Below are 12168 nucleotides of genomic sequence, written 5' to 3' on the forward strand. Positions count from 1 at the left end.
TGGAGCAACAAGCAGAGACTCCATTTACCTTGAGGGTAGCACGTAATGTTTCAAGAAATCTAGGAATAGAAAACTTTTTACCTCAAGAAAGCAGTGTTAAGTATTTTCCTGGCAATCAGGCTAAATATGAATAAATGTAATTGCTATAGAGCCTTCCACTTACCACCACAGAAGGGCTATTTTGGGAAGTCAGATGCTGAATCAATAGAATATATTAATGTATATATTAAATATATATACACATTAATATATATTTTATATATATATTAAAACAGCTTGTGAGATGCCTTCTGAATGAACAACATTTGGAATCATATGGGAGCAGCTTTTAACATCAACAACACCTACATCATCTTTAGCACTTTCCATCAGTAGATCTCAAAGCACTTTACAAATGGTGGCAGTATAATTATCCCCATTTTACAGACGGGGAAATTGAGATACAGAGAGGAGAAGTGACCTGCCCAGTGGCAGAGCCAGAACTAGATCCCAGGTCTCCTGAGTGCCAATTTACACATTGCACTCCACCACCCCCCTTTTAGAATTTGTTCATATTCTAGATCTCAGGAAAGAGGAGAAAATGAGGATGCTCCTCACATTGTTCTAACTGGAGCGTGAAAGATCATCGTTCAAATCCATATTTCTTTACCTAGCTTCCTCCAGCTGAGGGAAAGTTCCTGCTGAGAATCATGGCTTGCTCTCTCCAAAGGCCTGGGCAAGCTAACTAACTGCTAAAACAAGGATCTTCCTCAAAGCCATATAAGTTGGCAGATAGATTAGAAATCAGCTAATGGTTAAGGAACAACTAGGATCTCACCTACTGGAAGGTTTTTTGTGCTTTATGATAAAGACTCACTAATAAATCGTCCCTTTGTCACACACACTCTCTCTCTCTCTCCCTCCCTCCCTATCTGTAAAGCAGTGATGATAAGGCAGAAAGACTACAGTGACTTAAGCTTCAGGCCACACGTCACTCGATACGCCCTTGTCATAAGCAGATAGTCAAGGGTTAATAGAACAGAAGTACTTCATGTCTCTTTTGCCTGTAAAGGGTTAAGTTCAGTGAGCCTGGCTGTCACCTGACCAGAGGACCAATCAGGAGACAGGACACTTTCAAATCTTGAGGGAGGGAAGTTTGTGTGTGTGCTGTTAGTTTTTGGTTGTTGTTCACTCTGGGGGCTCAGAGGGACCAGATGTGCAACCAGGTTTCTCTCCAATCTCTCCGATACAGGCTCTTATAAGTTCAGAATAGTGAGTATTAGGTAGATAAAGCGAGTTAGGCTTATGGTTGTTTTCTTTATTTGCAAATGTGTATTTGGCTGGGAGGAGTTCAAATTTGTGTTTGGCTGAAAGGATTTTAATTTGTACTTGTATACTTAGGCTGGGAGGGTATTCCCAGTGTCTATAGCTGAAAGACCCTGTAACATTTTCCATCTTAAATTTACAAAGATAATTTTTACTGTTTTTCTCTCTTTAATTAAACGTTTCTTGTTTAAGAACCTGATTGTTTTTTTATTCTGGTGAGATCCCAGGGGAAGGGGTCTGGATTCACCAGGAAATTGGTGGGGAGAAAGGAGGGAAGGGGGAGAGAGAGGTTAATTTTCTCTCTGCATTAGGATTACTTTCTCTCTCAGGGAGAGTCTGGGAGGGGGAGAGAGAGGGAGGGGGGAAAGTGGATTTTCCTCTCTGTTTTAAGATTCAAGGAGTTTGAAGCACAGTGATCTTCCAGGGTAACCCAGGGAGGGGACGCCTGGGAGAGGCAACGGTGAGGGAAAGGGTTTACTTTCCTTGTGTTAAGATCCAGAAGGTCTGGGTCTTGGGGGTCCCCAGAAAAGGTTTTGGGGGGGACCAGAGTGTACCAGGCACTGGAATTCCTGGTTGGTGGCAGCGCTACAAGTACTAAGCTGGTAATTGAGCTCAGAGGAATTCATGCTGGTACCCCATCTTTTGGACGCTAAGGTTCAGAGTGGGGAATTATACCATGACAGCCCTCTTTTTATCAGTGTAGGTATACAAAGAAAAAATAACTCACCTCCCACACAAAAACAGACACTCAAGATTTCCAAACTTTCATTATTAGAAATCACTTTCCATTTTCCAGCCTCTCTCTGCAAACAATGAAGGTTGGAGATGAGTCTCACCATTTGCAGGTTCCCAAAACCAGAAGGGCCTGTGGCTATGGGCTTTGCAAACCCAAAAGCCAGCTCTGCAAACGCTAAGAGAAACATATTGTGATAACGCATAGATCTGCCTCTTTATCTGGGGTAAAGAGATAAAGGTTAGCAATTTTCACACTTTGCTGGGCACAAATTCACACCACTGTATTTAAAATACAGGAGAAATATTGAATAACTAAGAACCTGATCCTGCAATGGGATCTGCTCACATGGGAACCTGCTGAATTCAACTGCACACCATGCCAGCATAAGGATTCATCTGCACAGATCCTCTGACAGGAGAAGGGTCTTAACTCCTGTGTGTGTGTTACTTATTCTTTATCTCCTTGCATCACTTTTCTACCATCCCTGCTCTGTGAATGAATATGCCTTTCTAGATACTTGTAAAAAACACTTTCAAAGTGGCTGACATCATTTCACCTGTACGATCTAAACAGCAGTTTCACCACAGAGAATCTAGATCTGCTAATTCAATATGTACCTTTTCTTCCATGGAAATTATAATGCTGCAGAAAACTGTTCAGTATCTCTAGTACATTTATTTCTAGAAGCAAAATATCTGCCATTTAAGGTACGGTATGCCACTAGATAAATATTTGTTCACTGGCCAGTTATTTTAAATGGAGAGTTTTTTGCTGCTGTATGCTATTTTACTACTGGATTAACCTCAACTAAAACATCTGCTTACTTAGCCAGCTGCTTTAAACAAGTTCCTTCTTTAAAACTAGGTCAAACAGATGATGGCTTTTACTATAAGCCAAATTTCTTTGTGAGATAATTTTCTCATTTGTCTAAGCTGACAGGTGGAAAGCTATCAGTACATTTTCAAGTGAAAGCAGTTCTCTTGCTGAGGGGATGGCAACTAGTATTTTATAATTGCAATGAAGATGTCAACACAGCAACATTAAGATGATTTACATACTCATCTGACAGATGGAGGTGCATTCTGGGTATAGTAGGAAGTGTGCACTAATATGCAGCTAGTGAGTTCTGGCCTATGCCAGCTGACTTAGTTTGTGGGGCTGTTTCATTGCTGTGTAGACTTCTGAGCTGGAGCTGGAGCTGGGCTCTAGGACTCTGCAAGGTGGGAGGGTCTCAGAGGTGAGGCTTGGAAGTCTACACAGCAATGAAACAGCCCCACAGTCTAAGCCCCAACAGCTCAAGTCAGCTGGCATGGGCCAGTTGTGTGTGTCTAGTTGCTGTGTAGACAGACCCAGAGTGTGTCAGCTAAATACAAGGTGGAACAAATTGTTTAGCATAAATAGTTAACATACATTGTAACGGATCATTCAAGGCTAAGTGAATGCAGTCATAGGACAAAATTCATAATTTTTCTAGACACTAAAAATCATGGTTTCAATAAGGACACCGGATATATGGCTTATTACAAGAATCTGTAACCCGCGGCTAATCCCCTCTTTTTGTCCTATGACTGCAGGGGTGTTAATAGGCTACTTCATCTGGAATGGTCCCTTAGAATGTGTGTTAATTACCTTTGCTAAACAATCTGTTCCACCTTGTATTTAGCTGTGGCACTTTGAGTACCTTTCCCAAACCTGAGGAAGAGCTCTGTGTAGCCTGAAAGCTTGTTTCTTTCAGCAACAGAAGTTGATCCGGTAAAAGGATATTACCTCATCCACTCTCTCTAATATCCTGGGACTAACATGGCTACAACACTGCAAAGCACAAGGATAGAACAGATGTTAGCTCCTGGACAGAGGTAGCCCTCAGCTGTAAATATTACTTTAGAAATATTAACGCAGCACTTCCCATTGTGTGGGATGCACTACCATATAGAGTAGGACACAAAGAATTAGTTTGAGATGGGGCGGGACATGGACTCAACTGTTCTCCAGAGCACTTGATAACTGCCTGAGTTTGCAGAGAACATGAAACAAGTTAGACTGAATCATAGAATATTGGGATGGGAAGGGACCTTAGGAGGTCATCTAGTCCAGCCTCCTGCTCAGAGAAGGGCCAATCCCAGACAGATTTTTGCCCCAGATCCCTAAATGGCCTTCTCAAGGATTGAACTCACAACCCTGGATTTAGCAGGCCAATACTCAAACCACTGAGCTGTCCCTCCCTAGTCCCATTATTTCCATGGATACTAACTCAGCTGCCAATGATATTTTAAATGTCAAAACTGTTAATGATTTCACTGCTCAATGAAGCATATAAGAAAGGAGAGAGTTACTATCATACTATGAAGATCCATACAAGGAATACTCATTTAGGGGTAGCCTTTAACACAAGGAGGGGTTGATCGGGGGCACAACTTGTTTCATTTTCCTGAAGGGGGGACTCAGCTTTCAAAAGTTTGGAAAACACTATCAGTGAATAGTCTGGTCCAGAAATGACTAGGCCTGAAATAACAAAAGAACCAGAACACTAAAAACTCTCCTTTCTTCGTTCATGTGGAAGAGAAAGGAAAAAAGAAAGTCTCTCCTATTTGTTCTGTGGCTTACTGTTGATGGAACTCATTGATGGAAAAATGTCTTGGGGACACAAGGACACTTCCCTCTCATTCATATATAAGGATGGTTTCAAGAAATTGCCGACTACTATACGCACTGCAGGAATCACATTATAAACATACCTCAAGGAAGAATTTAAGGTAAGCTTACAACACCCCAGAGAACTGCTTTGGTGTCAGAGTAGAACTGTTAAGTGCTCATTCCAAGTGGGCAATAAATAGATCAGCATGTTTGATGGTGTGCAGTAGCAGCTGTGTAAAATACCTTTGTTGAAACCATTTAACATTCTTTCGCTTTTACCCAGATCACAAGTGAATTCTGTCTTAACTTACAACAAAGGCAACATAGTCAAGCAATAAACAGACAAAGCTGTGATATTGCTCAAATCAGAAAGATTTAGCATTCCCATGTTTAAAACTTAGAACTGAAGTTAGATATGAAAGATCTTCAAAATATAGAGGCTATAAGTTAGGGAGAGTATGAGAAGAGATTAGAAAACAGAAGGTGTACTAGCAGAATTGTAAATTCTCTAGAACATCTTAAAGAAAGAAGCACTGCACAGCCACCACTTGTTAATATTTGACCCAGAAAAAGACCCCATTCCTCCTGGGGCGGCTCTAGGGATTTTGCCACCCCAAGCATGGCAGGCAGGCTGCTTCTGGCGGTTTGCCTGCGTAGGGTCCGCTGGTCCCGCGGCTTTGGTGGACCCTCCGCAGGCACGCCTGTGGGAGGTCCACCGAAGCCGCGGGACCAGCAGACCCTCCGCAAGCAGGCCTGGAGCCGCCCCTGCATTCCCCCGTCCATTAATCTTTGGTTACAGCTCAAGGACCAGAAGGTGCTGGTTTGGGTTAAAATTCCAGGCCAACCTTCTAAAAAAAAATCTGCCTGAGAGTTCATAAGCAGCCTCAACATCTGGGGCAGAACAAGAGTTCTAATTACAGGTCTCCTCGCATCCCTTTCTTCAGGGCTTGACTTACTTCCAAAAAACAGAAAAAAAAATCAGCTCAAACCACTGGGTAATAACTATGCAAGACTTTTCCAACAGGGGGTGGAAAGGACACACCCTTTCCCTCTGGTAGCTTCCTTTGCACTAGTTTTCCCTTTCTTTAACCAATGGTTCTCAACCAGGGGTCCGGGGCCCACTGGGAGACCGCAAGCAGTTTTTAGGGGATCTGCCAAGCAGGGCTAGCATTAACTTGCTGAAAGCTGAAGCCACACCTCTGGGGCTGAAGTTTGGGACACCAAGCCCCGCCACCCGGGGCTGAAGCCAAAATCTGAGCAATTTAGCTTCACAGGGCCCCCTGTGGTGTCAGGCCTCGGGCAACTGCCCTGCTTGCTATCCCCTAATGCTTTCCCTGGTTTTTCTATGCAGAAAAACAATTGCTGTGGCACAGACAGGCCATGGAATTTTTATAGCGTGTTGTGGGGCCTCAGAAAGAAAAAGGTTATAACCCCTGCTTTAAATAACATCATGCACCTCAGCCATGTGATAGACAGGAACTCACTACACTCTTATATGCTGGAGCACCTTTACACTTTAGAGACATACACCTTAGGCCTTGTCCTGATATCAGCCATTAGTAATCAGCAACCAATTGAGCTGCAGTGGTGTAAACTCCTATTGTAGACAGGATAAACTGCTGTAAGTCACAATTTACATGAGTGCATTTAACAGTAGGTTTCCCTGTTCACACGAGAGCTCTGGCTAGCCATTTTTTGGCTGAAATTAGAGCCAATTGTCAGTGTAGACAATCTCTAGGGCATACTGCTTTCCTAGAAGTTTGGCCTGAAATTTTAACCCAAGCCAGGACATTCCAGTCCAGGTGTTAGAGAGGGAGTACAGTTTAGTGGTTAGAGGAGTCAGGAGATATGATTTGTATTCCCAGCACTCCCACTAACTTGGCATCTTGGGCTAGTCATTTAATCTCATTTTTTCCATTAAATGTGAAGTAGCGATAGCAACAATCCCACAGGGGTGCTGTGAGTCTTAATTCATTAAGATCTTTAAAGTGCTCTGGGATTCTTGGTTGGGAGGAGCTAATGAAGTCCAGAGAGCTATTAACTATGATGTATACAGAATTATTATTATTCATTGTATTTACAGGAACAGTCCTGCTCATCATTTTTCTTTCATGTAGACTGGAATAAATAGTGATATGCTACTCCTCTGGATAACTCATCCTTAACAATATTCCTATCCATATTTATTCAGGGTTTCAAGTCTTGTTTTCAGATGCTTTGTAAACTGACCAGGATCCCACCTTTACAGTTGCCCGCACTAAAGCATGCATGAATGCAAGGCACTTTCATTTATTTGTTACTATCTGCTGAAAAGTGATGAGATATTTAGTTTAAAAAAAAAAAAAGAAAAAACATTCTGCCAGTAAGTACACCAGACAAATAGATTTGAATTTCAGCAACATAAACAAATCTGCAGGCCTCTGCCAAGTCCAATGGACAAACACACTAATAATTCTGGTCTAGGAACTGCACTTGTCACTTTATACAGCAACTTGGACTGGAAAAAGAAAACAAAATCTAACTGCCTTCATCTTACACCTCTGAAACCCCACCAACCTATAAACAAATGTGTCTTCTCTCTAAGAAGATGGTCACATTGCAACATTCTGTATTCTAAGCTATGAGGGACATGGTTTCACTTACAGCAGTAGATAGAAATGTAGATATATAGTCAGACAAGAACACAATGGGTGTCACTCAGAGCTTGGCCTGCTGATGTTTTTTTCCCTAATAAAAGCTGTCAGCAGCTACTACAAGTACTTCTAAGTAGGACTTGAGTTGAGACAAATTGAAGGACACTTGATCCCTGAGCTAACTGAGGCTGGGGAACATGATGGTAATCATGGAGATAACATTGTATTATTAGGCATATGTATCCCTGTCAATACACGAGTGTACCTCCTGGAGGCAATACAATCCAGGGGGCTAGGGCAGTGACTCTCAACCTTTCCAGACTACTGCACCCCTTTCAGGAGTCTGATGCGTCTTATGTACCCCAAGTTTCACCTCACTTAAAAACAATGCCATCAACAGCCTCAGGAACAACTCTGACATCATAATCAAAAAGGCTGACAAAGGAGGTGCTGTCGTCATCATGAATAAGTTGGAATATGAACAAGAGGCTGCTAGGCAGCTCTCTAACACCACATTCTACAGGCCATTACCCTCTGATCCCACTGAGGATTACCAAAAGAAACTACACCATCTGCTCAAGAAACTTCCTGAAAAAGCACAGGAACAGATCTGTACAGACACATGCCTAGAACCCCGACCAGGGGCGTTCTATATGCTACCCAAGATCCATAAACCTGGAAATCCTGGATGGTTCATTATCTCAGGCATTGGCACCCTAACCGCAGGACTGTCTGGCTATGTGGACTCTCTCCTCAGGCCCTACACTACCAGCACTCTCAACTATCTTGGAGACACCACTGACTTCCTGAGGAAACTACAATCCATCAGTGATCTTCTGGAAAACACCATGCTGGCCACTATGGATGTAGAAGCCCTCTACACCAATATCCCACACAAAGACGGACCACAAGCTATCAGAAACAGTATCCCCGATAATGTCACGGCAACGATGGTGGCTGAACTTTGTGACTTTGTCCTCACCCACATCTATTTCACATTTGGGGACAATATATACCTTCAAGTCAGCGGCACTGCTATGGGTACCCATATGGCCCCACAGTATGCCAACATTTTTATGGCTGACTTAGATCAACACTCCCTTGGCTCTCATCCCCTAACACCCCTACTCTACTTGAGCTACATTGATGGCATCTGCATCATCTGGACCCATGGAAAAGAAGCCCTTGAGGAATTCCACCATGATTTCAACAATTTCCATCCCTCCATCAACCTCAGCCTAGATCAATCCACACGAGCAGTCCATTTCCTTGACACTACTGTGCTAATAAGCGATGGTCACATAACCACCACCCTATACCGGAAACCTACAGACCACTATACTTCCCTTCATGCCTCCACCTTCCATCCAGGACAAACCACATGATCCATTGTCTACAGCCAAGCTCTAAGATGCAACCGCATTTACTCCAATCCCTCAGACAGAGACAAACACCTACAAGATTTCTATCAAGCATTCTTAAAACTACAATACCCACCTGTTGAAGTGAAAAGACAGATTGACAGAGTCGGAAGAGTACCCAGAAGTCCCCAACTATAGGACAGGCCCAACAAAGAAAATAACAGAATGCCACTAGCCGTCACCTTCAGCCCCCAACTAAAACCTCTCCAGCGCATCATCAAAGATCTACAACCTATAATGAAAGATGATCCCTCACTCTCACAGGTCTTGGGAGACAGACCTGTTCTTGCTTACAGACAGGTCCCCAACCTGAAGCAAATACTCACCAGCAACCACACACCATAGAACAAAAACACTAACCCAGGAACCTATTCTTGCAATAAAGCCTGATGCCAACTCTGTCCACATATCTATTCAAGTGACACCATCATAGGACCTAAACACAACAGCCATGCCATCAGGAGCTCATTCACCTGTGATATACCATATGTCATACCAATGTGATATATGCCATCATGTGCCAGCAAAGCCCCTCTGCCATGTACAATCTACAAAAAAGAACAAATGGACACAAATCTGACATCAAGAATCATAACATTCAAAAACCTGTAGGAGAACACTTCAACCTCTCGGGTCACTCAGTAACAGTCTTAAAGGTGGTAATATTACAACAGAAAAGTTTCAAAAACAGACTCCAATAAGAAACTGCTGAACTTGAATTCATATGCAAATTAGACACCATCAACTCAGGTTTGAATAGAGATTGGGAATGGCTGAGCCATTACACACATTGAATCTATTTTCCCATGTTAAGTATCCTCACACCTTGTTGTCAAAGGTCTGAAATGGGCTATCTTGATTACTTCAAAAGTTTTTTTTTCCTCTCCTGCTGATTATAGCTCATCTTAATTAATTAGCCTCAGAGTGGGTAGAACAACTCCCACTTTTTCATATTCTCTGTATGTATATATATCTCCTTGCTATGTGTTCCATTCTATGATCCAATGAAGTGGGCTATAGCCCACGAAAGCTTATGCTCAAATACTCTGAAACCTGTCAAATAAATTTGTTAGTCTCTAAGGTGCCACAAGCGCTCCTGTTCTTTTTAAGAACTACTTGCTTACAAAATCAGATAGAAAAATACTGAAGTGTTACAAGACACTATTACAAAAAAATTGCTTATTTTCTCATGTTTACCATATAATTATAAAATAAATTGGAATATAAATATTGTACTTATATTTCAGTGTGTAATACAGAGAGCAGTATAAACAAGTCACTGTCTGCATGAAATTGTAGTTTGTACTGACTTCACTAGTGCTTTTTATGTAGCCTGTTGTAAAACTAGGCAAATATAGAGATGAGCTGATGTACCCCCGGCCCCTGGAAGACTTCTGCATACTCCCACATACCCCTGGTTGAGAACTACTGGGCTAGGGGACCTGGGTTGAAATTCTGGCCACCATTAAAGTCAATGGGAGTTTTGCCACTGAATTCACAGGAGCCAGGATTTCACATCTCAGTTCTCTTCCTATCACTGGCAGTGACTTAAGTCAAGGTCTCTGTCTCCATTTCTCCATCTTTGAAATAGGGATAATGATACCATCCCCTCCTTTGTTAACTGCTTTGAGAGCTATGAATCCACATCCACTGTGTCAGTGCACTGAAAAAACTGTGGGCCTGATCCTGCCAGGTACTGAGTATCTCCCATGAGGCGATGGGTTCTCTCAACTCCCATGGTCTCTCACTTAGCGTTCCAGGTGCTCAGCATCTCACACAGGCGCTCCACACTGCATAGGATTGGGCCGTGTATCCCATAGTCACTTAGAGATAAGGAACAAAGTGTATTACTCTTGCAGAGCTGCTAGCATCTGGTATTGCAGCTTCAGAGAAGGCAGTGTTCACTCAGCCCGAGGGTAAAAGTGCAGCTGTTGCTGTAAAGACGGGGGGGGGGGGAGAGCGGAATTATCAGGGGGGCAAATGGAATCGCAGTACAGTGAGTGAGTGAAATCTTTAGGTGAATGAAATACGCAGAGTCATTGCCACAGAGTGCTTACTTGACCACACACAGCTATGCAAGCAGAGGGAGGCTACTTGTCATTATAAAAAAATATTCCACTGAAAGCTACAAAGGCTGGTTTTGATTAGCCAGTTCAATTCCATACATAGTGTGACATGTAGATTCTACTCTGCTCCCCAGCTGACAGGATCATTTCACAATCCTTTATCTTTATGGACACCCTCACACACCATGATAAGGACTTGTACCCCTCACTGAGACGTGCAAGCATTCTACTAATGCACATCCACGACAATACACTTTTGAGTAAGCAAGAACAACTGAACCAATTGCTAGCTAGCTTGAGTGCTTGTGTTTTGAAGGACACGGGTCACTGTTAGTGTGTGGTCACTCCAGCATTAGGTCTGGTAATGCTTGCAAATAATCTTGGTATCCAAGACAAATTCTCAGCCTCCTGCCCCAAGTGTCACTCTTATATTTACCCCACTGTCAAGGGAAAGGTGTCTCTTGAGGCTGTAGACTAAACACAATCTGACTAGAACTTTGGAATGTGACCATACCTAAAACAGATGTTGTGTTAACCAAGGTTTCTCTGGTCTAGAATAAATGTTAATGATTCTGGGCCAGAACCTCTGCACATGTAATGGTGGTAGCTCCAGCAAAGGCACAGGTCCATCTATTCCCAGCAGCGAAGGCTCTGGCCTTCCATCTTTACTGCTGCCTCTCTGAGTTTGCTCTAACACAGATGTAGGACCTGAAGAGACAAGCAGCACCTCTTCCCACAGATATTTTCCAAATCTAGCCATATATAATCTTTGCTTTATTGACTGGTTTGCGGTCTAGTAATGGTCTCACCGAGCAGTCTTAGTAGAATTTCTGTCTTTTTTTTTTTTTTTTTTTTTTTTTTTTTTTAAACTTTAATGCTTCTGTAGCTGAGCTTATCATGCAGCTGAGGAAATCTCTGGTTAATCTGCTGGATACAGAGAGCTCTGGAGTACATCTTTCCTGCTCATTATCATCATCATCAGCTAGCAAGAGTGCCTAGCTGCAGTATGCATTTGACCTTCTGTACTGCAGCACAGCAATGGAGGGATTTTGCCTCTTTGTCAGCTTTCCTTAACAGCTTTTTTCCACCAAGTTAAGCATGCTCAAGTGCCAAGTACTGCATGCTCACCTGAAATCCCCAGGCCTGTTTATGCTGTGGGGATTTTTTTCCTCAAGAGAGAAGGGATGTCATGCCTGTGACAGTACCTCCCATAACACTTTATGGGAATATTACATAACTGGAATATGTTTTGTGCTGCCTGTGCCACGTAACATACCTCTGTAAAGGTTATGGTCTACTATAGCTATTCATCCGATTTGTACACATATATAATTTTGTACTTGAGGTTAAGAATATTGATCATATACCTGCTT

The 12168-nt window shown here is 42.6% G+C and overlaps 1 protein-coding gene and 1 long non-coding RNA gene across 4 annotated transcripts in view; both read right to left on the reverse strand.

The window, feature by feature from the left end:
- The window catches only part of EVL (Enah/Vasp-like), a 222810-nt gene that overhangs the window by 164159 nt on the left and 46483 nt on the right, over positions 1–12168 (reverse strand). The window lies entirely within an intron of this gene.
- LOC115649792 lies at positions 596–8539 on the reverse strand. The gene is made up of 3 exons (XR_003999930.1): positions 8431–8539; positions 7198–7200; positions 596–607 (listed from the first exon to the last, which is right to left on the reverse strand). It is a non-coding gene; the product is annotated as an uncharacterized LOC115649792 (long non-coding RNA).

The sequence above is a fragment of the Gopherus evgoodei genome, chromosome 4, assembly GCF_007399415.2.
Source record: "Gopherus evgoodei ecotype Sinaloan lineage chromosome 4, rGopEvg1_v1.p, whole genome shotgun sequence".
Taxonomy (NCBI): domain Eukaryota; kingdom Metazoa; phylum Chordata; order Testudines; family Testudinidae; genus Gopherus; species Gopherus evgoodei.